The sequence below is a fragment of the Nelumbo lutea genome, chromosome 4 (genome assembly GCF_056320005.1).
Source record: "Nelumbo lutea isolate HS-2025 chromosome 4, American lotus-T2T, whole genome shotgun sequence".
NCBI classification, from domain to species: domain Eukaryota; kingdom Viridiplantae; phylum Streptophyta; class Magnoliopsida; order Proteales; family Nelumbonaceae; genus Nelumbo; species Nelumbo lutea.
This window is the reverse complement of record NC_142687.1, coordinates 59045363-59065818: the sequence shown is the minus strand read 5'-3', so window position 1 is coordinate 59065818 and position 20456 is coordinate 59045363. Positions and strand designations below refer to the sequence as shown.

The 20456-nt window shown below is 39.9% G+C and overlaps 1 non-coding gene across 1 annotated transcript; it reads right to left on the bottom strand.

Moving 5' to 3' along the window:
- Positions 1 to 1140: 1140 nt before the first annotated feature.
- On the bottom strand, positions 1141 to 1247 carry LOC148860793 (small nucleolar RNA R71). The gene has a single exon (XR_016095285.1). It is a non-coding gene; the product is annotated as a small nucleolar RNA R71 (small nucleolar RNA).
- Positions 1248 to 20456: the final 19209 nt, after the last annotated feature.

Below are 20456 nucleotides of genomic sequence, written 5' to 3'. Positions count from 1 at the left end.
AAGAGTTAGAGTCCATCTTAGTTAAGGATTTCTGTTTAGAGATAAGGATAAGATTAGATCCAAATTAATCATTATCCCATTAGGAAATGATGGTGGATGTTATCCTAGACCAAGATTCATTCTTTTGATTAGTCTTAGCACTTTGAATCGCCTTGTTTCCCATTTAAATCGCATTCTTTTTAATTCTGATTTTCTTTCGTTTAGTTATGGTTTTAGTTACATTCAACCCCCCCTCCATCTTTGTTCATGCAACACATAAATTAGGTTAGATACTCACTATGGGAATGGTCCTTACTCACACTAGTGCATTTAATTTTTATGAGTATAGGTTTTATTTTTGGATTCCTAAGACAGCATGCCAAATTTTGGCGCCGTTGCCAGGGAGTTTTTCTAATCAGTTTTTTGTGCTTCTTGTGATCATTATTTTATTTCTGAACGTTTGAAAAAAAAATTAGAGATCACTTTGATTGTTTGTGTTTTAGCGTAGAGTATTTTATGTTTTATTCATTTATTTATTTATTTAATCATTCTAGATTTTTTTTTTTATTTTTTTTATTTGTGTTATGGTTAGTCGTTCATAGTTTATTAGGGTTCCCTTGATTTATGCCTGTAACTTGATTCTCTAAGCAAGGTGAATTGCAGTACGATCTAGAAATAGAGGGGACTTTGTGCAGGTTAAGGAAGGAAGCTCGGAGTCATTCTGAAGAGAACGATCCAGATCTTGAGTCCCAGTCTGTTAACGGTTCTGATTTAAGAGAGGAGGACATCATGGTTGGAAATCGAACCTTGAAAGAGCATGCTGCACCTGATTTGAATTAGCAACCCTTATGCATAACTTTTCTTGCTTTAGATATTGATGCTAATTTTGAATTGAAATCTAAGCTGATACATCTCTTGCCCACTTTTCACGGTCTTGTAGGTGAGGATCCTCACAAGCATTTGAAGAAGATGCATGTGGTATGCACAAGTATGAAACCCACAGGGGTGACTGAAGAACAAATCAAATTGAAAGCATTTCTGTTTTCTCTGAAGGATTCGGCTAAGGATTGGCTCTATTATCTACCCTCTTGGAGTGTTACCACATGGAACGAGATGAAGAGGCTATTCTTAGAGAAGTACTTCCCAGCTTCAAGGGTGGCCAATATCAGAAAAGAAATTTGCGGTATAAGGCAATACAACGGGGAATCCCTACATGAATACTGGGAACGTTTTAAGAAATTATGTGCAAGCTGCCCCCATCATCAAATCAGTGAGCAACTACTTATCCAGTATTTCTATGAGGGTCTTCAATCCACTGATAAGAGCATGATTGATGTTGCTAGTGGAGGAGCTTTAGTAGATAAAACTCCCGAGGCGGTGAGAAATCTGATTGCAAATATAGTGGCCAATTCTCATCTACTATGCTTCGAGAACACAGAATGTTGCACAACGCAACTACACGACCACCGAAAAGGAGCTATTAGCAATTGTTTTTGCTTTAGATAAATTTCAATCATATTTTCTTGGCTCTAAATGATTGTATTTTCTGATCATGCAGCTTTGAAATACATGCTGGTGAAAAAGGAGTCAAAACCGAGGCTGATAAGGTGGATACTTTTTCTCCAAGAGTTTGATTTGGAAATCAAGGATCGAAGGGGAGCTGAAAACTTGGTGGCAGACCATCTAAGCAGGTTGGTAAAAGATGAAGACTCCCCACCCATCTCTGAGTTTTTTTTCCGGACGAGCAGCTGTTCCACATAAAAGGTATGGTCCCTTGGTATGCTGATATCGTGAATTACTTGGTCACTGGAATTTTGCCTAATTATCTCAACAAGTCAATGAAGAATAAAATCAGATATGAGGAAAAGTATTATGTTTGGGATGAACCCTATCTGTGGAAATTTTGCTCCGATCAAGTGATTAAGAGATGTGTCCCTAAAAATGAGCATATATCGATTTTAATTTTTTTTCATAATTATGCTTGTGGTGGTCATTTTGGGCCAAAAAGAACTGGTCAAAAGGTCTTAGATAGTGGGTTGTATTGGGAAACCTTATTTAGTGATGCATACTTGTTTTGTAAAAAGTGTGAAAGATGCCAACAAACAGGTGCATTGTCTCGCAGAAACGAGATGCCCCAAACCCCCATTCTTATTTGCAAAATCTTTGATGTTTGGGGTATTGATTTTATGGGACCCTTTCCTCCCTCTTGTGGTTTTGTTTACCTACTTTTGGCAATTGATTATGTCTCAAAATGGGTGGAAGCAAAAGCCACCAGAACTGATGATTCTAAGTGTGTTGTAGGTTTTATCAAATCTAACATTTTTAGTAGGTTTGGTATTCCTCGAGCCATCATAAATGATCAAGGGACCTACTTCTGCAATAGATTTGTTGAAGTCTTGCTGAAAAAGTATGGGGTGCATCACCAAATCACCATTGCCGATCACCCCCAGACAAATGGACAAGCTGAGGTTTCCAATTGAGAGGTTAAGTCCATTTTAGAGAAGACGGTGAACCCAGGTAGAAAGGATTGGAGCCTACGTCTAGATGACGCACTTTGGGCATTCCGAACCGCATACAAAACACCAATAGGGATGTCTCCTTGTAGGTTAATTTTTGGCAAACCTTGTCACTTGCCAATCGAAATCAAGCATAAGGCCTATTGGGTAATCAAACGCTACAATATGGACATGGAAGAAACTAGCAAGGCAAGAAAGCTCCAATTGCAAGAATTGGAGGAGTTGCGGTTAGAAGCATATGAGAATTTGAGAATCTACAAAGAGAAAACCAAATTGTTCCATGATAATTTGCTTTTAAGAAAACAATTTATAATTGGACAAAAGGTTTTATTATACAATTCTTGACTCCAACTCATGCTAGTAAGTTGCGTTCCAGGTGGATGGGCCCATTTGTTGTTACTAATGTATTTCCTTATGGTGCAGTAGAGATCAAAAGTCTCAAGATAGGAAAGATTTTCAAGGTGAATGGGCATCGATTGAAGGAAGCAAAGGAGGCCGTCGAGCATAACGACGTTAATCAATTGTGCTTGTGGGAGGCAACCCACTGTGTGTGGTTATTTTTTGTTCAGTTATTGTTTTCAATTTTAGGAACATGGTCGTGTTTAGTAGCTGATTTCACATTCGAAGAATCTCAACAAGGCATTCAGGGAAGTTCCCTTAAATCCTTCTATCGTATGCATAATCATATACATTGGGGACAATGTATACCTTAAGTGTGGGGGGATTAGGGGAAACTCATAACTCTTGGGATAACTCTACATGCTTCATTCATCACTTCTTAACCTTGCCTTTTAAAGTTTCTGCTCCCTAGAAACTTATCCTTGAATTATTTCAAACTATTAGGAATTTTGTGCTTAGGTTGTATAGACAGGATAGGATGCAAGCATGACTAATTGGAACTTTTGGCTGCATAAGGTACCTCATTATTTTAAATGATCAATAGGCAAGATGCATACAAATTTAACCCGCACGAGTGTGTGCTTAAGTTTCTCTTAAATGTCTATCAAACTCGATTTGATTATTCTAGAACTTGCTATGTCAGACATGTTGAGGCCACGTTAATGAGTTCATGGATCAGAATGGTGATGCCCTTGTGATTCTTGTGTAAAATATATATATATATATATATATATATATATAATATATATATATATATATATATGTATATATATATATATATAAATATAAAAAAAAAGTCATGACTAATGTGAGATGGAGCATAAAATGCACTCACATCTAGAAGCGAAAGGAAAGGGTGAGATGGAGCATTAAATGCACTCACCCTAGAACCCCAACCCCATTCTCACCTTCAGATCCTTGAATTCCATGCTAAGTGGTGGAGATGTGATACATAAGCAAGCTTATGGCAATAACATACACTGTTTTGACCTAAGAAACAAAGGAAGGTATTTGAATCTGGCTGCATTGGTTTGTTAAAACAATGAGTGCTTGTTTAGTCTGAGAATGTTCAGTCAGTGAAAGGCTTATTTTCTTTATTGTTGATTTAACCTGGGATCATGATGAATGGTGATTTGGGATCACTCTTTGACAAGATAAAAGGGAGAAAGAAATGAAAATGGGAAGATTACCAAGTCTGGACTGAAGCATTCAATGGATCAGGCCTTATGTTGAGAAAAAGAGAGATTAAAAATCAGTAGGTAGTTTCTTTTGTTTTGCTTGAGTTTTGCCATGCCCGAGGATGGACAAAGTTTAAGTGTGGGGGGATTTGATGAGACTAAAAAGTACCATATTTTTATCCCCAAATATTCACTCTTTTTCATTAATTTAGCACTTAATTGGACTCATTACTCTTGTATTTCGATTCAAGGCAAGCAAGAAGGTGATTGGAAAAAAACAAGGCTAATCGGATGATTCTGCACAGTTTCGACACCATTCAGTAATTAGGGAATAACTCTCTATTCCGGACTCTGATTTGGATAATTCAATATGTAATGGAAATATGAGGGATAGACCCACAACATTTATGTTTTGGGTTTTGACAGATTCGGTCCACATCAAAGACGAAATCGGCCCAAAATTGGAGCAAGTTCGCAGCAAAGCCCATTTCGCAACTGAAGCCCAATTCGCAGAAGAGCCTTGTATCAGCCCAAGTTATTAAAGCATCCCAACTCGAATTCAAAAGCCAAGAGTCCCAATTTCAAATGTAATCTCCAGAAAGAGAGTCTTATCAGATTTATGTTTTGAATGTAATCCTAGAAAGATAAGATGATTGAGATTAGATCACTTGATAGAAGATAGAATAGGATTAGTTCAAAACAGATCAGGACTTTCTTAATTGAGGTTAATCTCCTAAAAGGAGTTGGAAAACAGCCCTCTTCCTCTACTATATAAAGGGGGGCGGACTATCCTCACCAACACTCAATCAATCAAAAAAATCCATCAATCAAGCATCAAGCAACTCGATCAATCAAGAAAGATCAGTTCGGCCTTCTGAGAAGCAAAGCATGGAGGATTCGAAAATCATGAGCAGTTAAGCTTTTCTTTTCTAGTTCAAGGGGGGATGTTCGATTGTGTCATCGTGAGGTTTAGTATTTAATTCAAGTTCTTTCTTTTTAATTCAAGTATTCATTGATTCTTGTGCTTATTCTCTATGGATGTTAATGCTAATTAGTCTGACAAATTAATTAATATTGATTTTCCTATAGTTATCCATGGTTCGGTGATCCGTAATTGTCACAAATAGTGGTACAAGTAGCAATTAGGTTAATATCTTTTTGGGTCAATTGTTCGTGACAACCTTTGACCAATGTATTGACATGTTTTAACCTAAAGGGAATTAATGGAACAAGATTCGATAATTGCAGCTATCTCAATTATTTTTATTTTGGTTTAACTGTTTTCACAAAGTTTAATGCTATCACTAGTTAATATGGAGTGCTATCGTACCCAGTTGATTAGTGACAAGTGTTGATTGAATGCTGGGTTTGGTCAGCTGATTTAGGAAAACACAAGGTTTATTATGTCTATCCTAATAAATCTAAGGTTAAATGCTTGAATTGCAAGATTGTCGAAGTCTACCTAGGATTGATACCAATTGATTAAATCCAAACTCTTGAATCAGAATTCGGTAAGACTGATTTCTCTTAAGTTGATATTGCTTTCTTGATTCTTTTTGAATTTTAATTATTTAATTTTCTCACTCTTTATATTGCACACTCGACTAAGAAATTATTTACCTAGCTCTCGGTGGGATTCGACCTAGTACCACTACTACTACAAATTTATTGTGGAACTAGCATTAATTTTGAGGGCTTCGACAACCCGTCATTGTGTTTTTCTGCATTTGCTCTTCTAAAAAAAAAACTCAACTCTTTTGGAATCAATTGAAATAGTGTTCTGGGACAACTCTTGTGAACTTAGTAAAGAAATATGATTAGGGAATACAGGATTCATCTGAAGCCATCCCCTTTTTGAGCAAGTCCTAAATCCAGGTTTAAGTAAATAGGGTAAATATTTTACCATTGCTTCAATTGGTAGGACGGAGCATAAAATGCACCTACCAACCAAGCAATTCAATAGTAGGATGGAGCATAAAATGCACTAGTAGCCAACAATTCAAACAATGGGATGAAGCATAAAATGCACCTACTGACCAAGTAATCCTGAAAGTGAGATGGAGCATAAAATGCACTCACTTCCACCAAGAAGAGAAAAAGGAAAAAGAAAGTGAAGATAAAAAAAGTTTGTTTTCCCTAGTTCATTACCTGGTTTGTAGTAGCAAAATATTGGATTGGTTGATGGATGAGTGGTGGGTGTCGAATCCAACCAATTAAACATTTTGTATATAATGATGAGCAATGTCGTCTCCACAGGGATTGGGTGGTTTTATTTCCAAGTAAACGAAGTAGGGGGTTGTTGTAAGGACAAGGAAAATAAGATGAAATAAAAGAAAACAAAAGAAAGCAAGGATTAAATCGATGGGAGATAGCTTCTGGTTAAGGGGACAAGTTCAACTTTGATTCATATCATTGATCATTGATCAGCCATTAGTTGCTGATTGCTCTCCTTGAAGGTAGAAGCTCTCTTGGAGGATTTGATGGTGCCCTTGGGTCCTAGTCCGCCCCCTTTATATAGACTTAAGAGGGAGTTGTCTCCTGCTCCTCTTAGGAGTTCTTTCTCCATTGGGAGTTTAGTTCTCTAATTAGATAATGCCTAGATTAGATCTAATCTACTCCTATCTCTTAACTGGTAATCTTAATATCTCATATCTTTCTACAAATATATTGAAAATTGAATTTGATAGAACTCTTTGATGATTCTTATTCTTGCATGCTAAGTTTGTATTGGGCTTTCTCAACGATTTGGGCTGCTGCAAGGCTTCTCTATGAACTGGGCTTCTACTGCGAACAGGGCTTCTCTACGAGTTTTCCTAGACTCCGGGCCCAATTTTGACTTTGATTCATTCCAAATATATCAAAACTCAAAACATAAAAGGTGTTGAGTTTTTCCTTATCTTTCCAATGCATCTTGAATCATCTCAATCAGAATCCGGATGGGAGAGAGATGCCCAAAGTATCATGCGACACTGAAACTATACAAAATTACCCAATTAGCCTTGTTTTTCACCTAACGCCTTCTTTTGTGCCCTAAATCGAAATACAAGAATAGTGAATCCAATTAGGCACTAAATAAGTATAAAAGACTGAATGTTAAGAGATAAAAATATGATAATTTTCATTCTCATCAAATCCCCCCACACTTAGACCTTGCCTGTCCTCAGCCAAGACAAAATTCAAGCAAAAACTAAACAAACAACTATCCTATCAGAATTTAAACTCAACCTTCCTTCATCTTTTTCCACAAATGTCCTAGGTCAGTTATTGCGAACTGTTAAGTCAACACGACCAAGTTATACTCAACTTATCTATCAATCAATCCCTTCTTTACTACTACAAACCAGGTAGTAAACTAGGGAAAACATTTTTACTTCCTCTCTCTCTTTTTCTTTTTCTCTTCTTGGTTGAAGTGAGTGCATTTTATGCTCCATCTCACTTTTAGGGTTACTTGGCCAGTAGGTGCATTTTATGCTCTGTCCTACTATTTGAATTCGCTGGCTAGTAGGTGCATTTTATTCTCCATTCTACTATTGATTTTCTTCGCTAGTAGGCGCATCTTATGCTCCGTCCTACCAATTGTAGTAATGGTAAAATATTTACCCCATTTACTTAAACCTGAATTTAGGATTAGCTTAAAAGGGGTGGCTTCAGATGAATGGTGTACTCCCTGATCATATTGCTTTACTTAGTTCACAAGAATCTTCTCAGAACATTGTTTCAATTGATTCCAAAAGAACTGAGTTTTTTTTTTTTTAGTAAAATAAAATACTACTTATCCTAAATCCTATACTCCCCCACACTTAAAACTTACATTGTCCCCAATGTAATGTCAAACGCAAAGAAAATGTGGAAATAACTAAACTATAAATACAAAAACAAGAAAAAAAGAAAAACAAACTTCCCTACTTTTCATCATCATAAACCGGATCCTCTAACTTTTGTAGTTGCAACTTCCGGTATTTTCCCCTTTCATCCATCATGGGTGGGGGTTCAAATCTGGAATATGGGCCTGTAAAACAAAGGGTAAAGGTTTCTCATTAGAAATTGGTAACGTAATATAAGGAACGTTACTTCACTGTTGTAACTCTGGAAAATCATTCAATGCTGCAACAGTTTCCTGCAATTTAGAACTCAAGGTTGACACCTCTTTCTCAGGATGCTTAGTAATGGAAATTCCAAGTTCCTCCTTCCCACCAAGTTCAAAAACTTCCTCCTTTCTCTTGCTCCTCCTTCTTGGATTTTGCAAAGGGTGGAGTTGTCACTATGGCTTGGGGTTGTTCACTTCTTGGATCTTGAGTTTGGGGTGGAGGTGCTTCCTTTCCTATTTCTTCTTCATCTGTATTCTTAGGCACTTCCTTGCTAGGCCTATTCAGCTCCCTTCAACTTCTTAAAGTGATTGCACTAGCATTCTGCTTAGGATCGACAATGGTTTGTGAGGGTAGTTTTCCTGATCTTTGAGATTCTAATCGACTCATGGTAGTTGCCAATTGGCTCACTTGATTCTCCTGGTTTTTGATGATGGTCCTCGTCTCCTGTTGAAATTGTTGGGTGTTAATTGCAAGTGCTTTAACAATTTCATCTAAAGACATACCTAGTTTGGAAGATGAATATTGTGGACCCAGTTGTTGTTAGACAGTTTTGTATGCCCTTAGCTTCAATCAAGATGATGTAATTTATGAGTTTATTGTAAATGAATAAAAGTGCATATTTGATTCATGTTCCCTTGGTATATTTCTGTGTAATACCCTTAAACTGGACACTTAATGAGACTCGTGTTAGTTTAGCATGTTCACAGCCAGTGGGTCGGTCTGGGGAGACCTACCTGACAAGGCCGACACTGTGGTGCCACCAAGTCGGTTGGGGTGGCTTGTCTCAGCTGCCAGGGTGAGACCCTAAGCACATACAATGTAGGATTAATTGAATCTTTAAACTGAACCAGATTTTCAGTATTGCCCTAGACCTTGGAGATTGATGGGCAAAACTGAAAAGTTACACCCGACCTCTAGACTCGATTATGATACTGCACTAGGTGTCGGATTGAATTGTCTTTGATATTCCAATCAGTGAGATCCTTAGCGAGGGTCAAAACCTGGGTATGTTGCGACAGTCTGAGAATTCATCTGAGTGGGTGATCATAGTGACAGAATCCGCCCCTTTGTCGGACAAAGGTAATGATCGAGGATGCACTCTCACTGATGGAAACCAAGACTACGAGTAGCCGATTTCAATCGTTGATATTTGTTTTGCAAAATATATTTTATATGTGATATGAAAGTATATATATTATGGTTTTAAAATGATTTGCAAAAGGTTTTAATTCCCGGGATCCATATAAGCAGAGAGTGCAACACTGTTCCTTGCAGCCGAGGGAGAGTTCCTCTCTTGTCGGGCAGTGTATGATCATTATAGGTTGAGAGGTTAAGTGTAAGACCATTGAGGATAATACCTGATGGGCTAATCTTGCATCTGCCCATAGTCCCTGGGTGTTACAAGGTGGCTTGGCCTAGGGACCACTTAGGGTAAGTGTTGGGCCCATAGAGTCCATGAGATGGGTTTCAGGGGTTGCACTGTCCATAACAGTGTATTCGGCCAGGCCTAGTAACAAAGGCTGGGCCGAACCCATGTAGCTGATGTGTAGATCAATGTTTGGGTCCCACGCCATACAAGGAAGCCCAACTGGGTAGCAGTTTGGAAGGCTAAGTGAATACATAACCTTAAATGGGCCTTAAGCTCATTTCGAACTGGGTTGATTTGATTAGTAATTTAAAGGGGAAAATTCTGAGATGGATTAGCTGATAGGATTGTGCCCAGACCCTATCCACTTAGAGAGTCCAAGATCTAAATAAAATTTAGATTTGGAAGCCTCTTAATTAGATTAGGAGATGGTTGATATGACCCGTAGATAAGATAAGGGTTATCCCTTATCACTTAAAGGGACTTATTATCCAAATATGATTTGGATTAGCAACTCCTAATGGGATTAGGAGCTGATCCCTTTAATATTATAAAAGGAGGAGGGGGTGGCAGCCTTTAGACATGCAATACACAACTGCTATCTTCAGAGCTGAAATCACAAGAAGAGAGAATACAGCACCCTACGAATACTCTCTTGCCGCCTCCTTCCTGCAGCCGCACCCTCCACTGTAGGATTAATTGAATCTTTGAACTGGACCAATTTCCAGTATTGCCCAGGACCTTGGAGATTGATTGGAAAATTTGGAAAGTTATGCCCGACCCCTATACTCGATTATGATACTGCACTGGGTGTCGGATTAGGCTGTCTTTGATGTACCAATCAGTGAGATCCATAGCGGGGGTCAAAACCTGGGTATGTTGGGATAATCTGAGAATTTATCTGAGTGGGTGATCATAGTGACAGGATCAGCCCCTTTGTCGGACAAAGGTAATGATCAGGGGTGCACTGTCACTGATAGAAACCAAGACTACCGGCAGCCGATTTCAATCGTTGAGATTTGTTTTGCAAAATATATTTTATATGAGATATAAAAGTATATATTTTATGGTTTCTAAAAGGTTTGCAAAGGGTTTTAATTCTCGGGATCCATATAAGCAGAGAGTGCAATTGTTCCAGGCAGTCGAGGGAGAGGTCCTCTCTCGTCGGGTAGTGTATGATCATTATGGGCTGAGAAGTTAAGTGTAAGACCATTGAGGATAATACCTAATGGGCCAATCTTGCATCTGCCCACAGTCCCTGGGTGTTACAAGGTGGCTTGGCCTAGGGACCACTTAGGGTAAGTGTTGGACCCATAGAGCCCATGAGATGGGTTTTAGGGGTGCACTGTCCATAACAGTGTATTCGGCCAAGGCTTGTAACAAAGGCTAGGCCGAACCCATGTGGCTGATGTGTAGATCAATGTAAGGTCCCACGCCATACAAGGAAGCCCAACTGGGCAGCAGTTTGGGAGGCTAAATGAATACATAACCTTAAATGAGCCTTAAGTCCATTTCGAATTGGGCTAATTTGATTAGTCACTTAAAGGGGCGAATTCTGAGATGGATCAACTGATAGGATTGGGCCCATACCCTATCCACTTAGAGAGTCCAAGATCTAAATAAGATTTAGATCTAGAAGCCTCCTAATTAGATTAGGAGATGGCTGATCTGATTTGCAGATAAGATAAGGTTATCCCTTATCACTTTAAGGGACATCTTATACAAATTTGGTTTGGATTAGCAACTCCTAATGGGATCAGGAGCTGATCCCTTTAAGTCTATAAAAGGAGGAGGGGGCAGCAGCCTTTAGACATGCAACACACAACTCCTGTCTTCAGAGCTGAAATCACACGAAGAGAGAATTTTGCACCTTGCGAATACTCTCTTGCCGCCTCCTTCCTGCAACCGCCACTTCGAGCAATTCGATCTCCTCTTCTCTATAGGAGTAATCAAGATTCAATCTTGATACCAAACTTTTGGAGCTGTATTCACAAGCCACCTAGTTTATTCTTGCGAAGGGTCAAGTTCTTTTGGAAGAACACTACTGATTCTGCTCCACCCTACACTGCGCCATTTTCAGTGGGAGCAGATTTTGGATCCTTCCTTGGGTGTAAACACCTCCATTGGGAGATACTGTTTCTCTGTATAAGGTATAATCCCTCCCTATTCCTTTTGGTTCAGTTTTAGGTTCAAGAATGATCATTGAAAATATGATTTTCTAAATAGGGAATGTGATTCCCAGTTGAAGGGAGGGAAAAATTTTTGAAATTCGCCCCTTATTCCGCAATCTTTGGGTGTTCATGTGATGGATATCCTATACCTTCAGTTGTATCAGAGACATGGTTCAAATCTTGAACCATTCTGTTTCAGATCTGAACCTGCGCAAATAGGTAGAAGGCGTTCTACCCAATTTGTGCAGATATGGGTTTTGGGAAATTTGATTGATGGGCAAATAATCTAAAATTATTATATATAAATCTGATTATTGTTTAGACTAGTTCTTTATGATTTTCTTGATTTATGGGATGTTTGTATAAGAGGAGATCGAATTCTTGGTTTGCGTAGGGAAAACTGCAAGATTTGTAGTTTTTCTTGATTTATTTATTACATTTGGTCTGTAAATAACTTTTTATTTTTATTTTTAGACTCAATGTATAGCCATTCGATCTGATGTAATTATTAATAAAAATAGGATTTCTATTTATTTTTATTTTTGGATCGAAGATGGCGGCGCAGAAAGGGAGATTTCGTAGAGAAGGAGATTTCGTAGATGGGACATTTGCTATCTGCGATTTGCAGTTTATGAAACAGCAAATTGTGATCTAACCTCTGTTTTGCAGGATGGATTGTGCGAACAGCCCTGATTAACTGATTCTTGATTTTCTTTTATCAGTTCTTTAATTTCTTATTATTTTCTTGAATTAAAGATTTAATTAAAGATCAAACCCTAGACCCATTCAAACCAAGATTGGTTCAAACTGTTTGGACCAAATCTTGGGTTTAATCAAGGCTGAAAGTCAACCCTAATTTTCCCACTAATGGGCCTGAGGATTGATATTTAATTAAATGGTTAATTTGGCCCAACCAATAAAGGCCCAGTTTTAAATAGTTAAAACTGCCAAAAGCCCACTTCAAAGTATAAAGCTATATGGGCCAAACTGGGCAACCCTACTTTAGCCCATATACCTAGATAATATTAATGGTTAATATTATGGATTTAAATCGGGCTTCCAATGGGCCTTACAGATGATTAATTGATTGGATCAATTTGTCCCTACATGAGATGTATGGATGTGTGATGTGCTACGTACATGGGCCATAAGTGCTTGGCCCATGCTCATTCGACAGTGGCTCTTGCGCACACCATGGCTGAATGCACATCATTGCCATGGTGTCCCTTTTGGTCATTGGATGACCTCCCTTAGTGGAGGGTCCCACACCTCATCAAGAGATTACGTGTGGAACCCTAGCCGATTAAGGCCCACTGAAATCTGACTTTATGAAAGTCAGTGGGAGCCACTTTGGTTTGACCTAAATCAAACTAGGGCATAATTAATTGTTCCCCCCAGCAAATATGAGTGCATGTGATAAGGAGATTCATATGATAAACTCTCTAAAGGCCTTCCATCATTAGCATGAGGGTGAGTCCTTCAGTAATGAGGAAACACATCAGAAAATGGGCTATCCATTTGCTGTTGGGCTTGTCTAAGTGTTTCATAAGATGATAGGGGCGTCATACACCGATGTGGGAGGGGCTTTACCAGAAAATGGGAACTCTTTCACGGTACCTTGGCGTTCACGAACATGATGGGTGAGCACTCACTGGATAGAAAGGTTTACTTAAAAATGGCTCTGAACCTTATCTGACAGAGGCCAAAGGGAAAACTCATATGATGAGTGGATATGATCCTTCATAGAAAGGTGGTGGGGTTATGCAGCTGAAACAGTTGGCTCCATTTACCCTATGTGATTTCCCACATTTCCAGAGACAACCCGTAGTCTCCGGATCTTTTGCAAAGCTTCTTGACGACAACAAGCTTAAGGGCCCAAACTATGCCGACTGGTACAGGAACCTTATGTTTGTCTTAACTTTTGAAAAGTTGGATAAGGTAGCCAAGAATCCTGCCCGAGATCGTCCGGGAGATAGGGCTTCTAAGGCCCGTAGAAGAAAATACCAAGAATGGGAGGAGAAAAACTCCCTTGCCCGCTACTATATTATTGCCTCTTTGGACAAACCAATTCAGAGGCAGTTCGATCAAATTGAACTTGCCAAGGATGTATTGGATAGTCTCAAGACAATGTACGAAGAGAAGAATCATTTTACTCGACAGAAGGTCTTGAAACAGTTCATGACCGCACAGATGTCCAAGAGCCAACAAGTTCACAACCATTGTCTCTGGATGATGGGTTATATCAACGAACTGGAGGCTCTTGGATCCAGGCTAGATCTGGTAACATAGATCGATGTTATTCTTAACTCTCTGCCTCCATCCTTTATTCCATTCATCATGAACTACAACATGAACAAGCTAAATGTTAGCTTACAGGAACTTAAAAATATGTTGCAGAGGGCTGAAGAATTGATTAAAAAGGATGAGCCCATTTTCATGCTTGTTGAAACTGGAAAATCGAGCAAGAAAAGGAAGGCGAAGAGAAAGCTCCAGAAGAAGGCTGCCAAACCCAAGAAGCAGAAGATAGGCAAAGCATCAGATGCCTGTCACTTCTGCAAGAAGACCGGCCACTAGAAAAGGAACTGTCCTGCCTACCTGTAAACCAAGAAAGGTAATTTCGAAACTTGTGTTATAGAAACCAATTTATTGGTAGCTTCTGTGTCCTGGTGTGTTGACTCCGGGGCTTCAACTCATGTGTGTAACTCACTGTAGGGATTCAAGGTAAGCAGAAGGCTAAGTGAAGGAGAAGTCACACTCTATTTGGGGACTACTGCAACTATTGTAGCCACGGCCATAGGAACCGTGGAGTTACTTTTTAGAGAAGGAACTATTGTACTAAAAGATTGTCTTTATGTACAAAATTTAAGGAGAATTTTGATTTTTGTATCAAAACTGTGTGCAGATGGTTATTCTGTCTTATTTAGTAATACGATTACTATTAAAAGAAATAACAGATTCATCGCATACGGGGAACTGGAGAACGGTCTCTATGTTCTACATCATTCTCTAGAAATTACCATAACCAAAACTACGTCAGCTGAAATCCCCAAGAAGAGAGTCCGTGATACAGTTAATCCCACATGTCTGTGGCATTACCAACTTGGCCACATCGGTGTTGACCGAATCACAAGGTTGGTAAAGGATTGTCCATTGGATTTTCTAACTGTAGAAGATCTTCCCACCTGTGAACCTTGCCTACAAAGAAAGATGATGAAACAACCATTTAACGGTAAGCCTGAAAGATGTGCAGGCACACTTGACCTAATACATACTGATGTATGTGGTTCCCTGAGTGTTAGGACACGAAATCAACATGTGTTCCATCACCTTCACAGATGATTTCTCACAATATGGTTACGTGTACCTAATGAGACACAAGTCTGAATCCTTTGAAAAGTTCAAAGAGTTTAGACAAGAGGTCGAGAAACAGTTAGGGAGAGAAATTAAGGCCCTTCGATTAGATCGAGGTGGCGAGTATCTCTCTGATGAATTCAGGGACTACTTAAAGGACAATGGGATAGTATCACAATTAGCTCCTCTTGCTAAACCACAACTTAACGGTGTTTCAGAGAGGAGGAATAGGACATTATTGGATATAGTCCGGTCGCTACTCATACATTCAAAGTTACCCACATCCTTTTGGGGTTACGCATTAGAGACTGCGATTTATGTGCTAAATTGGGTTCCAACCAAATTGGTTCCGAATACTCCATATGAACTTTGGACCAGAAAGAAACCAAGTGTCAGACACTTGAAGATTTGGGGTTGTCCAGCACACGTTAAAAGAACGAATGCAGACAAGATGGAATATAAAACCAGTTGTTGCCTATTTGTAGGCTACCCAAAAGGCTCTGTAGGTTACCTATTCTTTGACCCAAGTGAGCAGAAAGTGTTCTACAGTCGAAATGCACAATTTTTGGAGACCGATTACATCCTGGACACCCATCGTTAGGAAATTGATCTTGATGAGGAGAGCTCAGGAACAGTGGGAGATGTCCCACAAGTTCCAGGTAGTGACCAACCTAGAAGATCCACTCGGGTATCCACGCCACCAGTTCGTTATGGTTATGACCAGGATAGTTACTTGGTGGAAACCTTGACTAGTGAGGAGGATCCCGTGACTTACGTGGAAGCTATGTTGGACATAGATTCCCAAAAGTGGGTGGAGGCCATGAGAGCAGAGATGGACTCAATGGAGACCAATGGAGTTTGGACTCTAGTAGATCCACTTTCTGGGGTAAAAGCAATCGGTTGCAAATGGATTTAAAAGAGGAAGAAAGGCCCCGATGGTAGTGTTGAGACCTTCAAAGCTCGTCTAATGGCAAAAGGGTACACTCAGAAAGAGGGCATTGATTATGAGGAAACCTTTTCGCCTGTGGCCATGCTTAAATCCATTAGGATCCTACTAGCTGTAGCAGCATACCATGATTATGAGATTTGACAAATGAATGTCAAAACTGCTTTCCTGAATGGAGATCTTACTGAAGATATCTATATGCAGAAGCCACAAGGCTTCATTGCTGCGGGTCAAGAAAACATGATATGTAAACTTAATAGATCCATTTATGGACTTAAGCAAACTTCTAGAAGTTGGAACATCCGTTTTGATTCTGCTGTCAAATCGTTTGACTTTGAGCAGAATCCGGATGAACCCTGTGTCTATAGGAAGTATAGTGGAGATAAGTTTACCTTCTTGGTTCTGTATGTAGATGACATTCTACTCATTGGGAATGATGTAGGAATGTCAACTATGGTGAAAGTATGGCTTTCACAGCAATTCTCCATGAAAGATCTTGGAGAAGCCTCATATATACTGGGTCTTCGACTCTATAGAGATAGATCAAAGAGGATAATAGGATTATCCCAATCTGCTTACATTGACAAAATAGTCAAAAGATACAGCATGGAGAACTCCAAGAAAGGAAATGTTCCTTTCAAGCACAGGGTCACTCTCTCCAAGAAGATGTCTCCCAAGACTTCTGAGGAGATTGATGGCATCAAAGTCATTCCCTATGCCTCTGTCGTAGGGAGCATCATGTATGTCATGCTGTGAACTCGTCCTGACATTGATCAAGTAGTTTGTGTAGTAAGCAGATTTCAGGCCAACCCAGGGCAGGAGCACTGGATTGCTGTGAAAATCATACTTAAGTACTTTCGAAGGACAAAAGAGTTTTGTCTAGTATTTGATGGTAACTCACTATAGATCCAAGGGTATACAGATGCCAATTTCCAGTCAGATCCAGAAGATAGAAAGTATACATCTAGATATGTTTTCATGATAGGATCGTGTGTTGTTTGTAGGAAAAGCAACAAACAGGGGTCCACTGCAGTCTCCACAATTGAGGCCGAGTACATTGCCACAAGTGAGGCTGCCAAAGAAGCCGTGTGGATGAAGAAGTTCGTTCACGAATTGAGAGTAGTTCCGTTCAGCACATCACCCATCCCATTGTTGTGTGACAACAATGGAGCCATTGCTTAGGCTAAGGAGCCACGAGCCCACTCAAAGTTGAAGCACATTGAGAGAAAGTACCACGTATTATAGGAGATTGTTGGTAGAGGGGACGTCCAGATTCAAAAGATAGCGTTAGTGGAAAATGTAGCAGACCCATTGACGAAGCCACTATCACAGAAAGTGTTTGAGAAACACGTGGAAAGCATGGGACTCCGGCTAGTACCTGATTGGACCTAAGTGCAAGTGGGAGCTGTTAGACAGTTTTGTATGCCCATTGCTCAGGCTAAGGAGCCACGAGCCCACTCGAAGTCGAAGCACATCGAGAGGAAGTACCACATACTTGTTTGATAGTTTTGTATGCCTTTAGTTTCAATCAAGATGATGTACTTTATGATTTTTTTGTAAATGAATAAAAGTGCATATTTGATTCGTGTTCCCTTGGTATGTTTGTATGTAATACACTTAAGCTGGACACTTAATGAGATTCATGTTAGTTTAGATTGTTCACAGCCTGTGGGTCGGTCTGGGGAGACCTATCCTGACAAGGCTAACACTGTGGTGCCACCAAGTCAGTTGGGGTGGCCTGTCTCAGCTGCCAGGGTGAGACCCTAGGCACATACAGTGTAGGATTAATTGAATTTTTGAACTGGACTAGATTTCCAGTATTGCCCTGGACCTTGGAGATTGATGGGCAAAACTGAAAAGTTAACCCGACCCCTAGACTCGATTATGATACTGCACTGGGTGTCGGATTAGGCTGTCTTTGATGTACCAATCAGTGAGATCCTTAACGGGGGTCAAAACCTGAGTATGCTGGGACAGTCTGAGAATTCATCTGAGTGGGTGATCATAGTAACAGGATCAACCCCTTTCTCGGACAAAGGTAGTGATCAGGGATGCATTCTCATTGATGGAAACCAAGACTGCCGGCAGCCGATTTCAATCGTTGAGATTTGTTTTGAAAAAAATATTTTATATGAGATATAAAAGTATATATATATATATATATATATATATATATATATATATATTATGGTTACTAAAAGGTTTAAAAATGGTTTTAATTCCAGGCATCCAAATAAGCAGAGAGTGCAACACTGTTCCTTGCAGCCGAGGGAGAGGTCATCTCTTGTCGGGCAGTGTATGATCATTATGGGCTGAGAGGTTAAGTGTAAGACCATTGATGATAATACCTGATAGACTAATCTTGCATCTGCCCACAGTCCCTGGGTGTTACAAGGTGGCTGAGCCCAGGGACCACTTAGGGTAAGTGTTGGGCCCATAGAGCCCATGAGATGGGTTTCAGGGGTGCACTGTCCATAACAGTGTATTCGGCCAGGCCTTGTAACGAAGGCTAGGCCGAACCCATGTGGCTGATGTGTAGATCAATGTTTGGGTCCCATGCCATACAAGGAAGCCCAACTGGGCAGCAGTTTGGAAGGCTAAATGAATATATAACCTTAAATAGGCCTTAAGCCCATTTTGAATTGGGCTAATTTGATTAGTCACTTAAAGGGGCGAATTCTGAGATGGATAAGTTGATAGGATTGGGCCTCGACCCTATCCACTTAGAGAGTCCAAGATCTAAATAAGATTTAGATCTGGAAGCCTCCCAATTAGATTAGGAGATGGCTGATCTGTTTTGCAGATAAGATAAGGGTTATCCCTTATCAATTAAAGGAAATTCTTATCCAAATATGATTTGGTTTAGCAACTCCTAATGGGATTAGGAGCTGATCCCTTTAAGTCTATAAAAGGAGAAGGGGGCGGTAGCCTTTAGACATGCAACACACAACTCCTGTTTTCAGAGCTGAAATCACAAGAAGGGAGAATTCTACACCCTGTGAATACTCTCTTGCTGCCTCCTTCCTGCAGCCGCCGCCTCCAGCAGTTTGATCTCCTCTTCTCTACAGTAGTAATCAAGATTCGATCTTGATACCAACCTTTGGAGAAAAGATTGGTTGGAGCTGTATTCACAAGTCACCCAGTTGATTCTTGCGAAGGGTCAAGTTCTTTTGGAAGAACACTGTTGATTCTGCTCCACCCTACATTGCGCCATCTTTAGTGGGAGCAGATTTTGGATCCTTCCTTTGGCGTGAACACCACCATTGGGAGATACTATTTCTCCATATTAGGTATAATCCCTCTCTACTCCTTTTGGTTCAGATTTGGTTTAGTTTATGGTTCAAGAATGATCCTTGAAAATATGATTTTTTAAGTAGGGAATGTGATTCCAAATTGAAGGGAGAGATAGATTTTTGAAATTCGCCCCTTATTCCGCAATCTTTGGGCGTCCATGTGATGGATATCTAATCCCTTCAGTACTGCGGGAGATTGTTGGTAGAGGGAACGTCCTGATTCAGAAGGTAGCATTAGTAGAAAATGTAGCAGACCCATTGACAAAGCCACTATCACAGAAAGTGTTTGAGAAACACATGGAAAGCATGGGACTCCGGCTAGTACCAGATTGGACCTAAGTGCATGTGGGAGCTGTTAGACAGTTTTGTATGCCCTTAGCTTCAATCAAGATGATGTACTTGATGAGTTTATTGTAAATGAATAAAAGTGCATATTTGATTCATGTTCCCATGGTATGTCTCTGTGTAATACCCTTAAACTGGACACTTGATGAGACTCGTGTTAGTTTAGAATGTTAACAGCCAGTGGGTCGGTCTGGGGAGACCTATCATGACAAGGCTGACACTCTGGTGCCACCAAGTCGGTTGGGGTGGCCTGTCTCAGCTGCCAGGGTAAGACTCTAGGCACATACAGTATAGGATTAATTGAATCTTTGAACTGGACTAGATTTCTAGTATTGCCATGGACGTTGGAGATTGATGGGCCAAACTGGAAAGTTACACCCGACCCTTAGACTCGATTATGAAATTGCACTAGGTGTCGGATTGGATTGTCTTTGATATACAAATCAGTGAGATCCTTAGCGGAGGTCAAAACCTGGGTATGTTGGGACAGTCTGAGAATTCATCTGAGTGGGTGATCATAGTGACAGGATCCGCCCCTTTGTCGGACAAAGGTAATGATCGAGGATGCACTCTCACTGATGGAAACCAAGACTACGAGTAGCCGATTTCAATCGTTGAGATTTGTTTTGCAAAATATATTTTATATGTGATATGAAAGTATATATATTATGGTTTCAAAATGATTTGCAAAAGGTTTTAATTCCTGGGATCCATATAAGCAGAGAGTGCAACACTGTTCCTTGCAGCCGAGGGAGAGTTCCTCTCTTGTCGGGCAGTGTATGATCATTGTAGGTTGAGAGGTTAAGTGTAAGACCATTGAGGAT